This window comes from Rhinichthys klamathensis, unplaced genomic scaffold (genome assembly GCF_029890125.1).
Source record: "Rhinichthys klamathensis goyatoka isolate OS25496 unplaced genomic scaffold, OSU_Roscu_1.1 h1tg000657l_1, whole genome shotgun sequence".
In the NCBI taxonomy this organism is placed as follows: Eukaryota; Metazoa; Chordata; class Actinopteri; order Cypriniformes; family Leuciscidae; genus Rhinichthys; species Rhinichthys klamathensis.
In genome coordinates, this window is record NW_026607100.1 from 418,504 (window position 1) to 439,537 (window position 21,034).

Sequence of the window (21,034 nt, forward strand, 5' to 3'; positions counted from 1 at the left end):
AGAAAATGGACCCTATTACACAAATACATTCCTTTTTTTAAATCTGAAAACATGACAAATTTGATCAAAATTGAGGGACAACTTGATTTTGAACTGCACTCACAGGACAGGAATTCAAATTCACCTTAAGCGCATCTAGACATATCGCAATGTTGATGTTTTTAAGGTTATTTTTGATAACGTTACCCTAAATTTTCCATAATTATGTACCTTCATTATGGAATTAGGCCTTTTTGCCAACTTTCCTGGGTGAAATAACAGTTGGTCTTTCAAGGCCTGCTGGCATCCCATCCGCGAAAACCAACATGAAATCAATAAGGAGCGTCCGATCTAATGTTAATTATTGAAACACACACACACACACACACACACACACACACACACACACACACATATATAAAACAAATCCCACCTTTGATGGTGCCAAATCAGTTCCAAGTCTTCTGTGTTTCCTTAATGGACCAAATGGACTAGCAGTCACTGTATTTGATTCTCGCCTTAAATCCTTTAGCTTTAATATGTAATTACTGTAGTAGTTATCTTGTTATTACACATTTATAAATGACACCTGAGGTAAAAGATTGGAGAGGTCTTGCAGAAGCAGAGCTTTTCTTCGTTTTTTGCTATCGCCGTGGGTTTGTCAGGCAAATGTTTGTAAAGAGTCGATAGTCGGTCTCATAAGAATACACAACGCATCGGCAGCTTTGAATATCACTGTTGATTCTCCGGTTTGCTTGTTTGTTTCCACATCCACAGTCATATGAAATGTTTGCTGTACAACCCCGAGCAATAAGTCACCATTACACACAGCAACAGATACCGCCAATATTAAACTGTAAATATTAAATATTAAAGCTGCGATTCACGGCAGTCATGCGACGCCTCTGGGTAGCTGCGATAATCCTGCAGTTTAAGTCGTATTTGTTTTTAGCAGATTCTCCGTCTCTAAATGCTGCTGAATGAGTCTTTGATGGCCGTGTTTAATTCATGGCAGCCTTGCACAAACAGATATCGTGCGGAGCGGTGCTATGAAAGATTAAACAGTGCTAATTTTGTTTGATAATCACACATAACTGTGCTTGTGTCCCAGTGTGGCGCGCCGGGCGGTCAGGAGGACAGGGCTTTCGGGTGTTGGAGATCTGTTCCAGACATGTTCATCTCGGCTGTCTGCACGATTCTTTCTGAATATGCGCTCTGGTGGGATTTGCATAAGTACATGCAGAGAGGACACAGTCACTGTTAAAAGCACAGTTTGATCAAACCAAATAACTGGAGGCAAGATTGTAATTAGATCAGCCCGAGGCAGTTAAGAACTTCTTTATGAAAACAGGCGGCCAAAGTCATTTTTCATTCTTTTTATGGGAATTGAAATAAGCCTTAGTGAGTGTTTGGAAGAAAAAATAGCTTAAAGGCGAATTGAGTCGTTTCTGCGCCACTAGCAACACCAACAATAATTGTTATGAAATAAATACAGTAATAACTAAGTTGTAGAGCACCTAAATAAGCTGCACTATTTCACAGTCTTAATTATAAGTTAATTACTTACGGTTGGGAGTCCTGAAATAATAATCATCATCATCATCATCATCATCATCATCATCATCATCATCATCATTATTATTATTATTATTATTAAAGTAATTCAATATTTTGGGATATGCGAAGGTAAACCAGGCCAGGCTCTTAAAATGACCATTAAATCAAAATTGACAGTTCTTCTTCTTCTTCTTTTTTTTTGTGCAGTTTTTACTATAAATGATTTGTCAATGCACATCTATTTTTTTATGTGCCCTCATAATGTTTAATCAAAATAGCTTTCCCTCCTCTTGCAGCTCTTCTCTTCTCTTCTCTTCTCTGATGATGTGTTTACTGGCATGAGGGCGGGGCAACCTGTCACTCACATGAGATCGACCAATAGCAAACCACAACCATCCAATCAATTCCAAATGGACAAATCAAGTTTATATTTTTTCTTGTTTGAGAAACAATTTCACTTAAGATATGTCACAATAGGGAAGAATGATTATCGTGACTTCAATATTAGAAAACCACACACTGTAAAACCTGTGGTAACCTGTATTTGTTACCCTAAAGATTTCTAGTATTTTGCTAAATTTATAATAGCATTAATAATAAACTTTATTTTTAAAGCTACATGACACAAATTAATTTGCAAAAGTAAAAAGGACATAAAGAAACTTTACAAAATATACAATCAGGTAAACGTAATAAAACAAATATAAAATAAAACACCTTATTAAGAGCTTATTCAATCTGACTTTTATTAGAGCCCTGACCGATTATCATTATTTAAAAGCATAAAATTACAATCCATCCAATTATATCCAATATATCTGCTAAGTGTGCTTGAAGGACATTTAAGCTAGTCTGAACATTGGATCGCAGTGATAAGTATAACTGTAAATCATTTACATAGCAGTGAAAATTTAAATGATGTTTCTGGATAACGGATCCAAGAGGTAACATGTAAATTGAAAACAAAATTGGTCCTAACAGTGAGCCCTGTGGAACACCACACATGATTGTAGAAGGGTTAATCATCTCCATCTGACACTAAAAATTTGTAACAAATTTATTTAACAAATTAGAACCAAACCATCTGTTTAATGTATCAATTAGGATTGATTGATTCAACAGTATCAAAAGGTGCAGTCAGAACTAGCAATATTAAAATGGTTTACTCAGTTTTTTGGTCTTTTGTTCTTTTAATTGTTGATTCAGAGATCTGAAAAAGAAAAGATTTTTGCCTTGTTTTTTTTTCCCTACAGTTAATTTTGATGTTATAATTGTATGGGGGAAAAAGGCCACAATGGCAAATCCATGATACATAGTCATACATGTGGTGTTGTGTACTTAAAAAGCCTTTCAGTGTATATATATATTTTTTCCTGTTTACAATATTTGCAAAGTTTACAATGCTGGACCTCCTCCACATCACTTTAACATAGAAAACTCAGCATAGTACAATTGTGTCTGCTGGAATTAAGAAAGACATCTCTGAAACTGTTTGTCATAATATAATTAAAATTGAGCAATAAAATCAAATGCAGTGATTGTATAGCAGAGAATTTGTTTCTTTTGCTCAAATCACACTATATTTTTCAGGCTGATCCAGCAAATGTGCATGTGCACTTAAGAGTAAATAAACAGCCATTACTTCCATCAAAAGGCAAAAGGCTATTTTAAATGACAATCTGCACTTCTATTCACACAGCTGCCATAATAAGCATTTGATTTCTCTATTTCTTTTCTTCTTCTTTTTTTCTGTGAGTGGTCACTCTCCTCTCCCCATATAATGTTGTCTCTGCACATTAAACCAGGATACAAAAAAGTACTCAGTTCACACTTAACAAGGATGCTGATGAGGTCTAGATCAAGTGAGCTGTAGTTGCATCCAAATGAAGAAATATTAACCTGCACAGCTAGCAAGATGGAGTCCAAGTACATAGAGATTGATAGATTTCCTCTGTGTGCTCTCTCACGTCAGCTTGATTCTGATTTGGTGAGGTAATCGCATAGAAATTAACGCAGATTGCGCATAATTGATCCTGCTGGCTGTAATTAAGCACTAACAAGCTACATTGCAAAGGAAGTGCACACTGCCAATAACACTGTGCCTCAATAAAACATGATAGTGGTTGCAGATATGGTGTGTGTTTGAGTGGTCGAGAGACTGACAGATGAAAGAAGAGAATAAACATATGGCTGGAGTATTGTCTCTGTTTCATGCGGGGAAGAGGGGTTGCGGACAGTTTCGGAGTCTTTCATCTTGAACAACATGCTCTTGGGAAGCGTGGGGCATTGTGAATTTTATGTGAAGTATTTCAAAGGCCTCGTAGCGCTGCGGCTGATACTTGTCAGTTTCAGTGGCTGTGCCGTTCGGAATAGTGAGCATAACTGTTACTCACTCAGATTTGTTTCTCAGTCTTAGCTCGTTTTTCTTAATTCATCAGTCCAAAGTAAGATTTCGCAAAATGACCTGATTAACAGAGTTATTATGGTTAACTAAAACTAAGACCATACTTAAACTAAAACTAAAAACGTTTGTTACTTGAAAGAAAAAAGAACATTTCTCATTTTGGTAACACTTTATTTTGATGGTCCACTTAGTAACTTTGCAACTACAGTATTAGTAGATTGTCTGCTTAATATCTGCCAACACTTTATTGTGATGCTCCTCCAACACACATTCTACTGACTATAAGTAACTTTGCAACTACATGTCAACTTATTCTACTAACCCTAACATATAAGTCTACTACAGTCTACTGATACTCTAATGAGAGTAAGTTGACATGTAGTTGCAAAGTTACTTATAGTCAGTAGAATGTTTAAAGTAGACCATCAAAATAAAGTGTTACCCTCATTTGTATTTAGTTGAATTTGGTAGGACTAAATAAAACAAAAAATTACCAAAAACTGTACGGACAAAAAAAAACTAATAAAAATAACAAAAACACAACAAAATGACTAAACCTTTCAAATTAAAGAAGAAACTATGAGAAAATTATTCAAAATATGATTTATTGTAATATAGTTCAAAAATAAATAATAGCATCTCAGTGTTACAAAAATAACACTGCTCATCAATTATTAAATTGTTACTGTAGTAAAAACAGTAAATTATGCATAATTACATAACCCTAGATCTTTTTATATAGTAAGTACATGTTGTTAATTAATATTACTTAGTACTTAAATGTTTAATTACACTGTAACAAGAACACCTTAAATTAAAGTGTAACCTATAATTGTTTTACACTAATTATTAATAATAAATAATGTAATTCAACATATTTGAGAAATTACTATAAAAATTCAAAGTTTACTAGATTTAAGAGTAATATTGCACAATCTCGAGTGCTTAATGCAGAATATATATTTTTAAAATTATATATATATATAAAAAAAAAATATCCATGAAATGCAATCCTTCCACTTTAGATATAAATATAGACCCTGACATAACAGAATGTTGCAATGCAACCAAAATAATGATCCGCCATTGTTCATATTGAACCTTTAAATGAACGTCGCTGCATTTTATTGTATTAAAATGAAACTGACCACATCAAACCTCTACAAAACACTATTGACTTTAAATGTTTGAGTCATGAAGAAGAAAATGTCACTGTATTATGAATCACAGGCCTGAAGTGTTAAATATTCATGGCGAATGCTGTGTGGAAATGAGCGATAAAAAGGTTTGGGATTCTGCCAAACCAAATGGAAGAAGAAAAAAGACCAATGGGAGCTCTGTATAAACAGCAGTGGTTTAATGGTGCGAATCTAACGCAGGCCAATTAAAATCCAGGCAGAGAGCATGGGGGTGGGCCTCCATTCATTTGAGGGGAAATTGAGGTTGAAATTAGGCATTGTGTGACCACGTGGCCTGCACAGAGCCTGGACCAGTGGCAGCTTTCATTAACTCTTGGTACTGGCAAAGAGAGAAAACGGGTAAACTTGTGCAAATCCAGCAACAAATTGCGTCGTTTTGAGTCTTCACGCTCAGAGAGTGGCCTGTGGTCGGGTTGCACTTGCCGTTGGTAAGTTCTTATTTAAATTGGTACAGTACGTAAAGTCCATACTAGAAGCTTAGTAAATACTGTCTAGTTTTTAACTAACTCCATACTTTATTTGGTTGCACGATTTGATCTTAAAGTCCCCCTGTGGTCAATAATTGTATCCCTTTAAACTCATCTTTGATCACCAAAATGAAAATTGAAAATTAAATTCTTCATGCCTTTAAATAACTTGAATGTAACTCTATACACCCTTGCCTCATTTAGTATACGTGGTTCTATGAATATGTAAATGAGCCCCGCCTCCACTCACTCCACAGCGGCTCAGAGATCCACTCGTTGACGATCACACGTTGATCTGATTGGTTACAAGGTAGTTTGTGACGTCAGAAACACCAGCGATTTCAAACCGTGTTTTTGAGACTGTCTTTGATTCACTGCAGTTTTAAGGAGAAAATACTCAGCAATGCTGTCGACTTATGAATTTGCACATGGTTTGTCTTAAAGCATATTAAACCCCACATAGACATAAACAACATTGAAAGCTTGATTTTCACCACTGGGTGGTGCCATACTGTAGCTAGTAGGTCAGAAGCTCTCGTAAAAGTAATGCTCAGTCGCATAATAAAATGTTTACACTCAATGACCCAATAGCAGCCTTCAAATACGTGAACAGAAGTTTACGTGTTTATCCTTGATTTTAATTTTCTTTGCCTCACGTAACTAATGCTAAAAATATGTTTACATTGAAATGCACTATTTTATCATTAATTTGACATTAGGTGGTTTCTATATGTAAATAACTGATTGTAAATAACATCCGGAAACTGTATTTAAAATGAATGAGGATAAAAGAAATACTGATACTTTTTTTTTTTTTTTTTGACATGCACAACACGGACTGATGCACACAGAGGTGTGTGCGCTGTTTAGGTGGGGTGCACATCAATATCGATAACTATAAAGATAACTATAATGATAACTAGCATTCACATCAACACTAAATATCGTTCTGTTTACTATTAGCTTGCTGCATTTTTTTTGTCTGCCACTTTAAATGCTTGAGCTCTTGAAAGCAGGATGGATTCTGATTGGCTGTCAATGTTTTAATTATTCATCAGCTGTTCTGAAAGTGATTCCAATGAAATGGTTTATTTGTGGTGTTACGAAGAACATTTAGTGTAAATATACACATATTTTAAAAACCGATGGCCGTTGCCATCTTGGCCGCGCGCCACTCCCGAAAATGGGCAAAAAGGCGAATTAGCTGAGGTGACGTGATGGCTAACAGACAGCAGACAAACGGCTAGTAGTGACATCAGTGGCAATTCACCTGTCACTCAAGTGGTCACGCCCTTACTTATGCAGAACTTAATTTAGGATTAATACAATTTAAATGGATGAGTTAAAGAAAATCACCCCCCTCACAGTTGTCATGAAGGGCAAAATCACTTTTTGTACCCGGCTGTAAAAATATATATTTTTTCCTGCTGTAAAGTTGGCAATTTTAACATGGGTTGTCTATGGGATTGACTCTCTTTTGGAGCCTGTCTCTAGCGGCCAGTCGATGAATTGCAGTTTAAGTCACTTCCGTGCTGGTTTCAAGAGAGAGACAGGTAGGTTGCCGCTTGGTTGTTAGCTTAGCAGCATGCTAACACCAAACTCTACTGGAATCAGCTGTAGGTGAATGGTGAGCTTCGAGTGAGGAGCACTATTATGTTCATGAGTGACCTCAAATCAGTCACTTCCAGATTCCAGGACAGTTAGGATACTGCCTTCAAAGGTTGCTTCCCACGTAGGCGGTGAAAAGCGAGGCATCTCTCTTGATTTTGGAACAGACCATGTTAAGCCCCAGAGGGGAAGCTGTATTCCTACAGCTGTTGTATGATTCTGAAAGTGACCTTTGGTTAATGTCACACATCACAGAGTTTAATATCACTCCGTGACTATATGCCATGACTTAGGAATCTGTTGTTTTTTGCGTCCTTTCCCTCATTTACGGTTTGCTTCAGACCCCATTTGATCTTATGAAAATCTAAGGCTCCATCAAAAGATATTTTTGCTCACGGTAATTATCACATGTTGAGAAGGAGTGGAGGACTAATCGTCTGGAAAGGAAAGAAAAGGAAATGGTTTCTAGAGGAGCTATAGCTGAAGGCTACAGTAGAGCATGGCTGCAGAAATAAACTCTTCAATTAAAATTAAGTCAATTTTTACAGGCTTTCTTTCTGGTTTTGTAATGGAGCTGACCCCGTGTCTTGTCAAACTAATCTACTGATAAAGTGTGTTCCTTGAGCTCATTAGTAAGACCTGGGGAAGTTTGAGTAACTACAGTACATTAATCTAATCACTTATCAATGTGTTGCTAACTATTCCAAAAGGAATTCCTTCACAAAGAACAAAGATTTCAAGTCCAGCAAAATTAAGTGTCAATCCGCATTGTGTGTCAGTGTACGAGACCAAGGGGCAAAATTACAGAGAGTATGTTTTTCCAAATATACTCTCATTGAGCAGCCAAGAAATACAGTGTCAGAGTTTGATGTTAGAAGATGGCGAGCCCAAAAAGACAGTCTTAAAAATGCTAACAGTCAAAGGAAAAGCTTAACGCGGTCCTAAAAGCACCCACTTCGAAGAAACAGACAGGCAGGTGTGTCAGTACGTAGCCGAAAAGAGAAATGAGGGGCTGCCCATAACCAGAGCCGTCATCCAGCTGAAGGCACTGGAAATCACCAAAGAGCTGAACTTACCCACCAGCGAGGCCCATCATTTCTTATTTCGGCAACGTACTGACACACTTGCCTGTCAATATCCTCAAAGCGGCCGCTAAGAATGACGCGGCGTAAGAATGATGCGACGTAATGTATTAGCGCTTGCTCTCCAACTTTAGGGAGAAACTGCTGTCTTTTCAGCACTGTGATCGGCCTGAGGAAAAAACATTTATATCCCCTTGATCAGATCATGCGGATCAAACACCTGTGTGTTTTGACATGCCAGCTTCTGTCACTGTACATAGAAAAAGTGAGATATCAGTCATAGTGAAATCTACTAAATGAGAATTTCAGGTTATTTTTATGGTAGCTGTGTTTATTTCTGTGATTGTTGTTGGTACATTTTACCAGTATTTACCATTTTTGAAATACAAAAAGAAAAAGAAAAATTTGGCTTGGTCTTCAAAAAGCCTTTTTTTAAAAGGTACATCTTGAAAAGGGCAGGTCATCTTATATTCAGGGTCGTCTTATGTGCGAAACAATACTGTAACAGCTTGCATGAGCGCGGACCCTCCTTTGGCATTAAAAAAAAGTGCTGTCAGGATTTACTAAAGACATGAGAAATTAGCAATGAAAAGCCGTGGACACAGTTATTTTTGCACATGACCAGACCTTATTGCTCCCTTGTAGGAGTTTACCTGTTAGACCACGGATGGTAATTAAATGAATCATGCAATGTGATTTAATTAGGTTTGCGGTTGTCAGTTGAGTGATATTTGTGTCATTATTTACTGCCCCCCCTCCCCCCCCACCCCCCATTTTGTGCCTGACATGACAATGAATTTGCACATTCTCAGTAGATTCACCCACAGAACTTTCCACTCCCATCCCCACTTTTATTTTATTGCAGCCACCCACTAATTTGCCCCGTTTAGTAAATCTGGCCCAATATGTGATTCTGTAACAGAAGTTGTGCTTATAGGTTAACTCTGTAATATGCAGAAAATTAATTAAGTTGCAACTTGCAAAGCATCTGAAAAAGCACCAGTATAATGCAGAGAAGCTATGATGTACGTAGCGCGTCGTCTGGAGTAGATTCATATTTATTCAAAATCCTAAATATTCTCTTATATTAATATTAATCACGGAATGTTTTAGTGCTGTATTGCAGACACATTGAATAGACATTGAATTGAATAGACTTTGAATCTCAGCAATATACATGTGCAATCATGACTAGAGTGTAGGATGACTATTCATTAGGGGTGTAACGGTACACAGAATTCACGGTTCGGTATGTACCTCGGTTTTGGGGTTACGATTCGATACGAGTTCGGTACAACAGGAAAAAGCAATGCTGGGTTTCTTTTCATTTATTTTGAACAGATAGTAGTGCAAATTACAGTTTGTTTCACCTAGTGGCACCTAGACTGTGGTATTTAGCGTCCTTGTTAGCGCAATTACCTCCCATTCAGAGAACACCGGTTCTAGTCCAGCTCGGAGCGGGGAAAGTAGGACCGGAGGGGTTACAGTGGTGCCGTGACCCAGATGGGAGTGAGGTTTAGGGGGGTGAGTGGTTGTCTTTAGAGTCCTTGTTATGAACATCCCATCTGAGGACGACTTAACGGCATGCGCCTCCCATGCCGGGGAGACGCCGGTTCGAGTCCCGTTTGGAGCAGTGCGAGTAGGACCCGGAGGCGTTACACTAACAGGGTAATTAATACTATAGAAACTGCATCCCTCTACCCTTTTCCTCCAACACGGTTCCAGTGCGGGTTCCCGGGCTTTGTCCTTTCTCGAACCGTTCCGCACATTTCCATTGCAGAAAAGGGGGTTCCTGGCCAGAAAGATCAGTTCAACCCCGGCCCTAAAAACTTGCTGGTCTCAAAAAGAGATAGGGAGAGGGGGAGGTGAAATGCTGGCGCTGTCTCGTTGAGCAATGTAATAACGTTGCTATACATTGCTCTTTACATCTAAATATATACAACTATGGGAAGTGAGTGAACGGTTCCAGTTTATCTCTGAAAAGGACAGATTAGAGTACCGGCAGTTTATGCCAGCTGCCGATTCACTAGAATCACTCCCGGTACTGTAAACAGCAAAACAAGTGTCGCACTGATAAACAACATTTAGTAGTGTTATGTCACCGTTCTTTCGCGACAGGCTCTAGTTCACCTGGCCGAGAACAGGCTCTGGCTCCAGAACGCGAACCATTATGGATAAAAAGGGGTAGCTCACCACCCAACCCCAAATTCTTGGTGATTTAACTTTTGTTCAGAGAGATGTTGGTGAACGTTGAAGGAAGAGGCTGCCAAGCAGTAAGGTACAAGAGGGAGATAAAGCTCTTGGGAAAATGATCGCATCAATCAGGTAGCGGGCTCACAGCAGATCTGGAAATAGCCAAGGTCTTGTCAGACAGACAGCAGCTGGCCAGGGAGATGGACATGCCCTCAGGCTGCAGGTAGGGTTTAACAAGCTCCAGCATAATGAAGCCATGTCATTTAATTTCACTTCCTCTCGACATACACAAACGCATACCCTCAGTTTGCCTCTGTTTGGTCCTTCTATGATGCTTTTTTCTTTGGTGAAGTGCGTAATTTCTGCACTATTAGAAGCAAACAATGGAATGGCAAAAATACTCCCCCGTCTGGCATTCATTGGCAGAACAGAACCCTAAAAATCATGACATTGGTTAAGTCAGTGTTGCTGTGCGTTTCCCATACAGCGTCATCATAACTCACTGCTCAACCACCATAGATCAGCGATTCACCGTTTACTGAAACCATAGTTCCAACGAATATTTGCAAACATCATTGCAAACTTGTGTGGAACAACAGCTTTCAACCTGCTGGTAAAAGAATAGCTTGATCATACTCTTGGGCACAATAATCAAGAATAGATGCATTACATCTATACATCTTCAAATTAATTTAAAGATTTATCGAAACCCACAATAAATCAAACATCAAAATAAGCAAAATGGCTGTGAAAAACTGTTAAGTCGTCCTCAGATGGGATGTTCATTACAGCAACATTTAGAAATGACGTTGAGGAAAAGCTCCTGACTGAATAACCTGCATGTATTCAGGAGTAAAACATACTCCATTTACATACTTATGTTAACTATGTTAATGTGATAAAAAAAAACGCCTTTCTGTTGTACATGTAAATGAACTATAATAATCTGACATTTTGCGATCTCTAATCGATTAATGAGTGAGGTTAATCAATTAATATGAGATGAGTAAAACATTGTCTTGTAAAGCTATTGTGTTCCCCAAGAAACATTGCGTTCACTTGCAAAACATTCTCTCGTAAAACTGCTGCTTCCTCCAAGAAACTTTGCGTTCACTCGGAAAACATTCTCTCGTAAAACTATTGCGTCCCCCAAAAAACTTTGCGTTCACTCGCAAAACATTCTCTCGTAAAACTGCTCCGTTCCCCGAGAAACTTTGCGTTCACTCGCAAAACATTCTCTCGTAAAACTATTGCGTTTCCCAAGAAACTTTGCGTTCACTCGCAAAACATTATCTCGTAAAACTATTCCTTTCCCAAGAAACTTTGCGTTCACTCGCAAAACATTCTCTCGTAAAAGTATTGCGTTTCCCAAGAAACTTTGCGTTCACTGGCAAAACATTCTCTCGTAAAACTATTGCGTTTCCCAAGAAACTTTGCGTTCACTCGCAAAACATTCTCTCGTAAAACTATTGCGTCCCCCAAAAAACGTTGCGTTTACTCGCAAAACATTCTCTCGTAAAACTATTGCGTTTCCCAAGAAACTTTGCGTTCACTCGCAAAACATTGTCTCGTAAAACTATTGCGTTTCCCAAGAAACTTTGCGTCCACTCGCAAAACATTCTCTCGTAAAACTATTGCGTTCCCCAAGAAACTTTGCGTTCACTCGCAAAACATTCTCTCGTAAAACTATTGCGTTCCCCCAAGAAACTTTGCACTCACTCGCAAAACATTCTCTCGTAAAACTATTGCGTTCCCCAAGAAACTTTGCGTTCACTCGCAAAACATTCTCTCGTAAAACTATTGCGTTCCCCAAGAAACTCTGCGTTCACTCGCAAAACATTCTCTCGTAAAACTATTACTTTCCCCAAGAAACTTTGCGTTCACTCGCAAAACATTCTCTCATAAAACTATTGCGTTCCCCAAGAAACTCTGCGTTCACTCGCAAAACATTCTCTCGTAAAACTATTGCGTTCCCCAAGAAACTTTGCGTTTACTCGCAAAACATTCTCTCGTAAAACTATTGCGTTCCCCAAGAAACTTTGCGTTCACTCGCAAAACATTCTCTCATAAAACTATTGAGTTCCCCAAGAAACTTTGCGTTCACTCGCAAAACATTCTCTCGTAAAACTGCTCCGTTCCCCGAGAAACTTTGCGTTCACTCGCAAAACATTCTCTCGTAAAACTATTGCGTTTCCCAAGAAACTTTGCGTTCACTCGCAAAACATTATCTCGTAAAACTATTCCTTTCCCAAGAAACTTTGCGTTCACTCGCAAAACATTCTCTCGTAAAACTATTGCGTTTCCCAAAAAAACTTTGCGTTCACTGGCAAAACATTCTCTCGTAAAACTATTGCGTTTCCCAAGAAACTTTGCGTTCACTCGCAAAACATTCTCTTGTAAAACTATTGCGTCCCCCAAAAAACGTTGCGTTTACTCGCAAAACATTCTCTCGTAAAACTATTGCGTTTCCCAAGAAACTTTGCGTTCACTCGCAAAACATTGTCTCGTAAAACTATTGCGTTTCCCAAGAAACTTTGCGTCCACTCGCAAAACATTCTCTCGTAAAACTATTGCGTTCCCCAAGAAACTTTGCGTTCACTCGCAAAACATTCTCTCGTAAAACTTTTGCGTTCCCCCAAGAAACTTTGCACTCACTCGCAAAACATTCTCTCGTAAAACTATTGCGTTCCCCAAGAAACTTTGCGTTCACTCGCAAAACATTCTCTCGTAAAACTATTGCGTTCCCCAAGAAACTCTGCGTTCACTCGCAAAACATTCTCTCGTAAAACTATTACTTTCCCCAAGAAACTTTGCGTTCACTCGCAAAACATTCTCTCATAAAACTATTGCGTTCCCCAAGAAACTCTGCGTTCACTCGCAAAACATTCTCTCGTAAAACTATTGCGTTCCCCAAGAAACTTTGCGTTTACTCGCAAAACATTCTCTCGTAAAACTATTGCGTTCCCCAAGAAACTTTGCATTCACTCGCAAAACATTCTCTCATAAAACTATTGAGTTCCTCAAGAAACTCTGCGTTCGCTCGCAAAACATTCTCTCGTAAAACTATTGCGTTTCCCCAAGAAACTTTGCGTTCACTCACAAAACATTCTCTCGTAAAACTATGGCTTTCCCCAAGAAACTTTGCGTTCACTCGCAAAACATTCTCTCGTAAAACTATTGCGTTCCCCAAGAAACTCTGCGTTCACTCGCAAAACATTCTCTCGTAAAACTATTGCGTTCCCCAAGAAACTTTCCGTTCACTCACAAAACGTTCTCTCGTAAAACTATTGCTTTCCCCAAGAAACTTTGCGTTCACTTGCAAAACATTCTCTCGTATAAACTGCTGCGTCCTCCAAGAAACTTTGCGTTCACTTGCAAAACATTCTCTCGTAAAACTATTGCGTCCCCCCAAGAAACTTTGCGTTCACGCACAAAACATTCTCTCGTAAAACTGTTGCGTTCCCCAAGAAACTTTGCATTCACTCACAAAACATTCTCTAGGAAAACTATTGCGTCCCCAAGAAACTTTGTGCTCACTCGCAAAACATTATCTCGTAAAACTATTGCGTTCCCCAAGAAACTTTGCGTTCACTCGCAAAACATTCTCTCGTAAAACTATTGCGTTCCCCAAGAAACTCTGCGTTCACTCGCAAAACATTCTCTCGTAAAACTATTGCTTTCCCCAAGAAACTTTGCGTTCACTCGCAAAACATTCTCTCATAAAACTATTGCGTTCCCCAAGAAACTCTGCGTTCACTCGCAAAACATTCTCTCGTAAAACTATTGCGTTCCCCAAGAAACTTTGCGTTCACTCGCAAAACATTCTCTCGTAAAACTATTGCGTTCCCCAAGAAACTCTGCGTTCACTCGCAAAACATTCTTTCGTAAAACTATTGCGTTCCCCAAGAAACTCTGCGTTCACTCGCAAAACATTCTCTCGTAAAACTATTGCGTTCCCCAAGAAACTTTGCGTTCACTCACAAAACATTCTCTCGTAAAACTATGGCTTTCACCAAGAAACTTTGCGTTCACTCGCAAAACATTCTCTCGTAAAACTATTGCGTTCCCCAAGAAACTTTGCGTTCACTCGCAAAACATTCTCTCATAAAACTATTGCGTTCCCCAAGAAACTCTGCGTTCACTCGCAAAACATTCTCTCGTAAAACTATTGCGTTCCCCAAGAAACTTTGCGTTCACTCACAAATCATTCTCTCGTAAAACTATGGCTTTCCCCAAGAAACTTTGCGTTCACTCGCAAAACATTCTCTCGTAAAACTATTGCGTTCCCCAAGAAACTTTGCGTTCACTCGCAAAACATTCTCTCGTAAAACTATTGCGTTCCCCAAGAAACTTTGCGTTCACTCGCAAAACATTCTCTCGTAAAACTATTGCGTTCCCCAAGAAACTTTCCGTTCTCTCACAAAACGTTCTCTCGTAAAACTATTGCTTTCCCCAAGAAACTTTGCGTTCACTTGCAAAACATTCTCTCGTAAAACTGCTGCGTTCACACACAAAACATTCTCTCGTAAAACTATTGCGTCCCCCCAAGAAACTTTGCGTTCACTCACAAAACATTCTCTCGTAAAACTATTGCGTTCCCCAAGAAACTTTGCATTCACTCACAAAACATTCTCTAGGAAAACTATTGCGTCCCCAAGAAAGTTTGTGCTCACTCGCAAAACATTCTCTCGTAAAACTATTGCGTTCCCCAAGAAACTTTGCGTTCACTCGCAAAACATTCTTTCGTAAAACTATTGCGTTCCCCAAGAAACTCTGCGTTCACTCGCAAACATTCTCTCGTAAAACTATTGCGTTCCCCAAGAAACTTTCCGTTCACTCACAAAACGTTCTCTCGTAAAACTATTGCTTTCCCCAAGAAACATTGCGTTCACTTGCAAAACATTCTCTCGTAAAACTGCTGCGTCCTCCAAGAAACTTTGCGTTCACACGCAAAACATTCTCTCGTAAAACTATTGCGTTCCCCAAGAAACTTTCCGTTCACTCACAAAACGTTCTCTCGTAAAACTATTGCTTTCCCCAAGAAACATTGCGTTCACTTGCAAAACATTCTCTCGTAAAACTGCTGCGTCCTCCAAGAAACTTTGCGTTCACACGCAAAACATTCTCTCGTAAAACTATTGTGTCCCCCCAAGAAACTTTGCGTTCACTCACAAAACATTCTCTAGGAAAACTATTGCGTCCCCAAGAAACGTTGTGCCCACTCGCAAAACATTATCTCGTAAAAATATAGTTTTCGCTTTTGGGAAACGCAGCCCTGGTTGGGAGGCCTGTAACTGGTGTTTACACTTAGTTGTTCCTGCATATGACAAAGAGCCACACGTCTTCTTATAGCAGCTCGTTTTGATGTGTGCATGTGAGCATTATGGGGGTTACAATGACGTTAGCTGTCATTGTGTCTCTCTAATAATGATAAATGGAACTTATTACATCAGTGTTAATTTCCCCTCCACAGATTGGTCTCAGATGCTGATACTTATCTGGCACTGATCGAATTGTACGAGTGTAATCGCTGAGAACAGACCCTATTAAAATCCGGGGCCTGTGCATCTGATATCAGCTCCTATTGGAGGTCTGATTAGTCCTCATGCACTCTACCTGCTGACATGTCACTATTCTTCAAAAATGTTCTTCGCTGCCCTCAAATGTGCCAGCTGAAAACACAAGCATCTAGACCGATCATTTTCTAGACAACAATTACATTATACATTAATATCTACTCTACTATTTTACCCAATGCAACCATACATTAATTTCACCATATACTACCATTTTTTTTTTATAATTTCTTCAGCTAATTCATATTATTTCTCTATTACCCACATCTTCACAAACTCACAAATAGCCAATTAATAATTTGTGCTCTAAAAGATATTGATCTCTTGATAGAACTCAAACTAAATTAAATCTGTTCATCATGTAAAACAATGTCTCTTTAGAAGACTCAAATTAAACAGATTTAAAATAAGGTTGGAATGAACTTTCGATGGTGGGACCGAAATCTCTCAGGTTTCATTAGAAATATCTTCATTTGTGTTGAAAAAATGAATATAAAAAGGCTTATGGGTTTGCAACAACATGAGTGAGTAACTGATGACAGAATTTTAACGTTTTGTCCTTGTAAAATAAATGTATGCCGGTGACATAATTTTGTTCTACAAAAAGCAGCATTCACAGTACAGTTATTACAGTTAGTTTTGTTCATATTTGCTCATGTCACAAATTCGATCATTACAACATTCATTTAAATGTTAAGGCAACATTAAAAAACACCACAGTACAAATGAGTTATGTGTGGAATGTTTTTCCGCCTCAGAATAAAAAATAAAAAAGGTAATTGCGACTTTTTATCTCACATTTCTGACTTTTTTTCTCACATTTCTGACTTTTTTTCTTACAATTGTGAGTTATAAAGTCAGAATTGCGTGATATAAACTTGCAATTCTGAGAAAAAAAGTCCTTAGAATTGGACTTTATAACTCACAATTGAGTTATAAAGTCCAATTCTAAGGACTTTTTTCCTCAGAATTGCAAGTTTATATCACGCAATTCTGATTTTATAACTCACAATTGCGTGTTATAAAGTCAGAATTGCGAGTTTATTTTGTGCAGTTGTGAGTTTATATATCTCGCAATTCTGACTTTATTACACGCAATTGTGAGTTATAAAGTCAGAATTGCGAGTTTATTTCGTGCAGTTGTGAGTTTATATCTCGCAATTCTGACTTTATTACACGCAATTGTGAGTTATAAAGTCCAATTCTAAGGACTTCTTTCCTCAGAATTGCAAGTTTATATCACGCAATTGCGTGTTATAAAGTCAGAATTGCGAGTTTATTTCGTGCAGTTGTGAGTCTATATCTCGCAATTCTGACTTTATTACACGCAATTGCGGCTTTATTTCACGCGATTCTGACTTTATAGCTCGCAATTCTGAGAAAAAAAGTCAGAATTGTGAGATGTAAACTCGCAATTGTGAGATAAAATGTGCAATTATCTTTTAAAATGTTTTATTTTGTAGCGCAAACAAGCTTCCATAGTAATGTTATCCTTCATGCTGTTTTTTTTTATGTCAGAACAATGACAAATATGGAAATCACCGTGTGATACTCATTTTAAAAGAATTCAGCTTGAGTTGGCCTCAGTTGATTTAATTACAAAACAGCTCTGATATTGTCTCAACAAATGTATGAACCATGCAAGAATCTCGAGTCAGCTCTGGTTATTTGTGGTGTATAGCAGACACGTTTTCTTTTAGCGTATGCTACGTTGCGCTAAATGCCAACGCTTAGCGCAGCAGAATATCCTCTTGTCTCTTAACGCATTCGAGAGGACCCGGTTCACTAATTGAACTCATTTGATATAAATGTGTTAATTGCTCTCGTTGAGCAAGCGCTGTAATTGGGTCATGATTGCTCTTGCTCTCCTCTTCAGTGTGCACACTTCCGCTAATAATATCAATGAAACTATCATGAGAGCTGTGCTATACTTAACACGGGTTTTTTTATCGAATCACTATAAATAAGGTAGTGTATCTGCCTTTGTCTATTCTGTGAACTGGATCCTGGGATATCTGAGTTCTTTAGAATAAATTACAATTGATTATTGCTTGTGCGTTTAAACCTAGTGGCTCATTAGGCATTTTGATTGGTCTGAAATTCATCGTGTGTGCGCTTTTGCCCATAGAAGTGTGTTGTAATCCACTGGATTTGAAATGAATTTCAGTGCTCCCGCTTTCTTCCCACTTTCCCAGCATGCAGCAGAAATCTCCTGTTGTCAGTCCAGAGGCGACGGGCCTCCGAATTCATATTTTCAGTCTTTGAAGGAGACATACACTGCTTTCTAAACTCAGGCACCCCGCTGATGCATTGTGGGAGCACGAGTTTCTTCTGGCGATGTCTTGCACAGGTCCAAAAGCACTCGCTATGATGCCAGTATTCAATTAATAGTCATATATTTTGATTATTCTGATATATTGCAGCCGAAACATCAACAGGTCACGTTTGGAATAAATAGCACTTTTATTTTCATGTTGACCAACCTAGAATCCACAGTAAATCATGCAGAGAGAATGCAGTATCAGCCTCACTCCAGATGCATGATTATTTCATACGGCACATCATGCACAATGTATTTATCCTTTTGAAATATAGATGAATCATTTCTGTGGCTGCCGGTCATTTCTTTTTTTGCATGGTTTGCAACAAAATTAAATAATTTATGGAGGAAATATGAGAGGCCGCCTGTTTGCTTGACTGACACACGAGGGTGAACGCAGCCCAAACAGTGGAGTCATGGAACAGACGCATCGCTCAGACATGCGAGGGCCGGAGTTTCAGTCTTTCCAACTTCATGAGCTTTTACTTCATTTATGCACCCTGAACATTTTTCAGTGTCATTTTCGACCAATTTTGGAGATGGCTGTGAAGTGGAAAAGGTTATTGTGTTGTGTCTTGGTGCACTACTGGGGCTTCGCTGCAAATGAATTATTCATGCTAAGAATTGGAGAGGAGCGCTGGAAAAAGAGCAAAGAGCAAAGGCATTGAAAGACAAAGGATTTGTGAGACAAATCAGTTGATAAATGTGTGAATGCAACCACTTCACTGCTAAAAACGGTATTTGTTTAACCATTTTCTTCATGCAAAATACCTTGCTGTTGATTTCGCTATAAAAGATTGACATGTTCTTTATAGGTTTGGTGAGATTTACCCATTTAGTCCTGAAATGTCCTCCTGGCACTTGTATTGAAACTTCACGATCCTAGGGTGTGGTGAGCGGGTTGAGAAATCCAAGTCCAGGGTTATCCAAGAACTCTGACCTTAATCATCCCTGATTAGTGCTCTCATCCCCTCAGGAACAGGCAGTCTGGATCCTGGATTTAACATTGATTAGCTGGGAACATGTTGTCCAGCCTTCTGTCGCCCACGTGGAGCGTCGGCAGACGACTTTAAAGTTAAATATGTCGTTATTTGATCAATTATCCTGAGTTGATATTTAGATCTTTTTTTGTTTGTTTAGCAAACTGTGAGTGTCTTGTAAATGTATGTATTTTAATGGCCTAAAAAACTATTAGTAAAAATTATTTATATATATTATTTTTATTAGTAAAAAAATTGTAAAACACTGGCTGAATGTACTCTATGAAAGCAATAAAATTTTTTTTACAACATACATAATAAAGCATGATTTGTTGGTTTAACTTAAAAAAGTACATTGAAACCCAAAAAAGAGATTTTGTTTTTTCTTTGTATTAACAATTTATTTTTTGTTTCAATGAATTTCAAATTTTAAGGCAACAAGGTTACATTGTTAAAAAAGATTTGTTGGTTTAACTTAAGAACTATGTAACCTTGTTGCCTTAAAATTTTTAATTCATTGAAACTAAAAAAATTGAGTTAATACAAAGAGAGAACAAAATCTCTTTCTTTGTAATAACTCAATTTTTGGGGTTTCAATGTACTTTTTTAAGTTAAACCAACAAATCTTTTTAACAGTGAAGGGGTAGGGAATTCACAAGGATATCTGTGGTAATTTGTATTGAATTTTATGGAAGCAAATTCAATATAGGCCTAGTCATGACATGAGTCACAAATAGGAAAAATGATATTTCATTATTTTGTAATAATGTAAATGGATAATATTTTGCCTGCAAAATGTAGGTCTTTTCGATGCATGCTGAGGTACAGTATGCGAACAAATTCATTTGTAAAGCGCATTTCCCACACACCGGTAGATTCAATTTCACTTTAAATAAATTCTTTAGGTTTTAACATTGCTTTCCATATATTACTTTAAGCACACTTCGACACCACAGTAGAAACTACTAGCCTTACTGCCATTTGAAATGATTTCTGAATTCAATTATAAAAAGTGACTTATTTGTGTTTTATTCTTTCTCGGCAATGCAATTTTGACCCGACTTATTTTCTGGAATACCATGATTATCAGTAAAAAAAAAAAAAAAAATTGACAGTTTTAGTTTCTTTTCACTCTAGAGAACGTTTTCAAAGACAATGTGTGTACTCGTGCTCACGGCTTGATATTTAATACATCCAAACAGTGTGTGTGGTGTCAAAATATGTGTGGTCATGTAAATGTGTTATCATGGAAATTCAACCGGTCGTGTAGCAATACAATATATTCTATTCTATTCTATTCTATTCTATTCTATTCTATTCTATTCTATTCTATTCTATTCTATTCTATATGTCAGATCAAAATGTCTTTCTTGAATTTGAAAGTGTGCAAGCTCTCATTTGTGTTACTGAAACAGGGCCCACTTACAAAACACACCATGAAATAGCTGTGAAATTGTACGATCCTCAGTCCCACAACACAGCTCAGCTAATCTAAGAATCATGCTCGAATTTCCTTTCTAATTTTAACCTTTTCAAACCAACAGCGCACGGATGCATTTTTCCCAGTGTTTCCATTTGCACCGCTGGTAGCAGGTCTCAGACAACTGCATGTAAACTAGGAGCTATAACCCCCTCTAGGGTATCAAATCCTGGACTCTCATTTCTAACT

At 38.0% G+C, this 21,034-nt stretch overlaps 1 protein-coding gene across 2 annotated transcripts in view; it reads left to right on the forward strand.

Annotated features, from left to right (window-relative positions):
* dscamb (Down syndrome cell adhesion molecule b) overlaps window positions 1-21,034 on the forward strand; it is a 173,110-nt gene that overhangs the window by 87,881 nt on the left and 64,195 nt on the right. The gene's annotated exons all lie outside the window — the stretch shown is intronic.